The sequence below is a fragment of the Gorilla gorilla genome, chromosome 14, assembly GCF_029281585.2.
Source record: "Gorilla gorilla gorilla isolate KB3781 chromosome 14, NHGRI_mGorGor1-v2.1_pri, whole genome shotgun sequence".
Classification (NCBI taxonomy): Eukaryota; Metazoa; Chordata; class Mammalia; order Primates; family Hominidae; genus Gorilla; species Gorilla gorilla.
Window position 1 is genome coordinate 105190113 of NC_073238.2, and position 4375 is coordinate 105194487.

Below are 4375 nucleotides of genomic sequence, written 5' to 3' on the forward strand. Positions count from 1 at the left end.
AAGGCAGAACCTACAGATTACTTCTAACTAATAGAATATGGCACAAATAAAAAGATTTGCAGATGTAATTAAGTCATTCATCAGTTGACTTTGAGTTCATCAAAAGGAAGATTGCTTTGAGTGTGCCTGAACTAATCAGGTTATCCCTTTAGAAGAGAGTGCAGTCCTTTCCTGTAGTTAGATAATTGAAGTATCAGACGCTTTCTCTCTTTATTAATATATTTTAAGAAGCCAACTGCTATGAATTCTACAGCCACAGACTTATGACATCTGTCAAAAACCTGAGGAGTTGAGAAGAAAATCCTTCCCTAGTCAAGCCTCCAGATGAGACCACAGCTCAGCCAAAACTTTGATTTCAGCCTGTGAGACCTTGAGCCAAGAAATCAGTTTAGCCATGGCCAGACCCTTAGTCTATAGAAAGTATGTGATAATAAATGAGTTAGTTTCAAATCACTAAGTTTGGTGATTTGTTACACAGCAAAGAACACTAATGCAAGGATGAATTAGTTATAGATTCTATTCAATTTTAATAATATATTAAATTATATATTAAAATTAATTCTATACAAAACTAATTTTAGTTAATGGTTTGAAAGCTACACTAATATTTTTATTCCACAAATATTATAAAGGCATTTTGTATACATTCAATATATTTAATTCTTACAACAATCCTGTTGGGTATACATATTAGGACATTTTGCTCTTTGCTCGTTTATTTGAGGTAACTGACATTTACTGAGTTTAGACACATAGTTTCAGAGGTAGTGGCTGATCCACGATTAGGACCCAGGTCTGTCTTATTTTCAAGCCTATTTCTTGCATATTGTCTTCCACTGCTGTTCATTCAATGACTGTTATAGGGAACACAATGCTAGTGCATCTGGAGAGAAAATTAATTACACAGTTAAGGAAAATCTGGTAAATGTATTTATTTCGCTTTGTCTTCTGCTTTGGATTTTAGTAACATTGTGCATTTCAAAAGGAAAATTCTAGGTTTATTTAGAATGGAAGAAAATAAACTCATAATGACAAAATGTTACTTATCTAAACATTTTGGGGACAGAATAAGACAAATATTGTTGCAGGTCCAGTTTATCAGGCAAGAATGTTTGCATTTGAGCTGGCAGTATGCCTTTCAGAGTCTGAATTGCTAAAAATAGGGCAAAACTGGGACACTGCTTAGAATACAGTGCAGAAGAAATATTCCATTAGTTATCACAAGCAAAATCACTATTTCAAATGATAAAAAAAAATCAGTTGGGATGACCCAAATAAGTGATCTGAGAAAAGGTCTACGCCTTAACTGTGCTACTGTGATTAATGATTCTTGCTTTATTCTAGCATAGCTCTCTCCTTAAAGAGATGAACGAGAGGTAAGTTAGAATTATGTAAGGTAAAAAATAGAAAACAGTTTATTTCTCATCAGTTTTTAGAGTTTGCAAATCACTATTCAAGTCGCATAACTCTTAAAAACTGAAACAGGAATATGAGGTGTGTTATGGCAGCATAATATATCCTGAACATATTGTGATTCATCCTGTGGAAATCATCATAGAAGAAAAGGAATTGAATTGAGGTAGAGGCATTGTTACTAAACAGATTCAAGGCAATAAATACCTAGATTTGATCTTGGATTTTGTTAGTCAAATGGTGCCAGGATAAAATAGTGACCAAGTTGGATTTATATGAACTACCTTTACTACTGTCTACGAATTTAGTGATGTTGAAATAAGATTGTGTAAATTAAAACATTTTAAGCAGTATAAAGCACTATATAAGTGCAAGAAATTATTATCATCAAATTAGACCTTCAGCATACTGGTGTTTTCTTCCACCCAGATAGATTCAGAATTATATAAATCACTTATTTCCTTTAATTGGAATTGTAACCATAATTTTTTGCTTTCAGTAGCTCTCTACAGTACATTATGGCTAAAGCCCCTTCTGGAAGCCACAGTGTCACTAAAATCTGAAAATTCATAAAAGTACAATTTACACTGTAGCATATAATTGCCTGCATGATACTTAAATATATGTAGTTGTTATTTCCAATTTGAAATCATAGAAAACTAAAGTACTAAAAATTTTATGTTCTGAAAGTTCAATAAAAAAGTGACCAATCCTGTTAAAGGTTATGATTCCTGAGGAACTAAGTAGATGAAATAAGTAAGTACCTAAAAATGGGCATCATAATAATATGATAAAAGAGAATTAGCAGTAGCAAGTGATAAAAAGTTACAACTATAAAAGCCTTTTTTGCTTTGTCATTATTCCCTGTGAGATCTACTGCTAGTCTGCTATTGCATCCACATTACATTCTCAAAAAGCTAAATAGAAAAATCACTATCCACCCATTATTAAAGTCATTAAAATAGAACCAATGATACACCAGACAATAAAGACAATAACCAATGTACTTTTTTCCAAGCACAAATCACCTTTCCTGTCCCTTGTCTTGACAATACACAGCATCAAATCCTCTCACATCCCCACTCTATATTTTAATTTACTAAAAATGAGTAGTGAGCATTTTTTTACCTGACCCAAAACAGGCTTTTCCTGACTAACTTCATCTGCTTTTTCATTCATCTTTTGTAAACTTTGTGTTTTCATCCTGCTGATTTCATGAATAACTTCACATAGAACAAATTTTTACATTTTCTGCAAGCTCAACATTCTATCCTCCTTTTGATGAAGAAAGAGTACCTTAATTTTCACTTTTGAGAGTAAGGACCTTAAGCAAGAACTATCCAATCTGCCATATTTTCTAACTGTAAGTCTATGTCTTTAAACTTATCAACTCCTATATTATTTGTGTCTCATATGAAATGTCGTTGTTACTATTCAAGCCTAATTTTTCCTCTTTTGACCTCACTTTTTCCAATATCCACCACAACTCTTTCTCCCTTAGCTGTTTTACTCTTATATAAAGTTAGATTTGCATCACCTTAACTTAAGGAAAAAGGCCCTAGAGCTTCAAATTTAAAGCAGCCTCTGAATAAGTTTTAGATCTATCCTTTTTTACAGAAAACAAAAATAGAAAACCGCAGTACCTTTGGAAACTAAGTCTGATGGTCAAGCCATTTCTGAAATATGGAAATATTTCCACTGAAAATGTGATAGATGAAGCTCAATCAAGTCTCAGTTTTGATGGCTATTGTATACTTCAACCGCTGAAACAGAAAAATTCTGCTAATTTGCAAGAAGGCGGAGAGATAACACATGACCCTTGTTTTCCCTGCCTCTATTTGAGAGGCCCAGAGGATATTAACTAGAAATGAAAGGAAACCTTCGGCAATGCACATAGTGGGCATTTTAACCTGTCACAGTGTACTAGTGTGTGTTTGTATTTTCTGGACATTTGATCAGAATTACAGAAAATTTGCATTAACTCTTCAAGCAAATATCCAGGCCTAGCTACGGCGATTGCCTGCTGGAAGATGAAATCAGGTCATAAACCTTTCTGAAATTTGAAAATCTGATTTCCTACCAACAACAAAGTACATATCAAACAGGACCAATAACAAAGCCCAAGCAAGAATTAAATCCCCAACATATCACATTTATCATGCCTTTTCCCGACTGTCAATTTTTTAATGTAACATTTAATATGCTTTGGCCACAGGCCTCTTCAAGTAACACAACCACTGCCCATGGGCCCTTAGTTGTGTTACTTCCTAAATTTTAGCGCCTCCCCCCTTATCCAAACACCTGTGTTGTCTTCTATTTTACCTCTGAAAATATAGAAAGCTAGCAATATGCCAAGCATCTCTAAAACAATACTTTAAAAATAGTAGTCATTAAAAATATGTAAATTCCATGCATTTCTATTGGCTCTTGCTGATTTTAAAGTGTTTACCTCTTGCACAAATTTTAAAACTTATACTAGCCTACACCTCTTGAATATATTTTGCCTAAGCTAAGTTAAAAGCTGTTGCTTATAAATGAGCCAACATGACCTTCTCTGTCTCTCTAGCATTATTCATGCTTCCCATTCTTCTTAGTGTAAAATATACTTTATATTAGGAAATGCAGGTAGTGGAAAAGCCTGGCTCAATAGTTATGACAACGAGGGTAATTGTTGGTTTACTTTTTCTTTTCTTTTTTGAGACTGAGTTTTACTCTTTTTGCCCAGCCTGGAGTGCAATGGTGTGATCTCGGCTCGGTGTGATCTCGGCTCACTGTAATCTCCACCTCCCAGGTTCAAGCAGTTATCCTGCCTCAGCCTTCCAAGTAGCTGGGATTACAGGCATATGCCAACATTTCTGGCTAATATTTTGTATTTAGTAGAGACGGGGTTTCTCCATGTTAGGCTGGTCTTGGACTCCTGACCTCAGGTGATCCACCCGCCTCAGCCTCCCAAAGTGCTGGG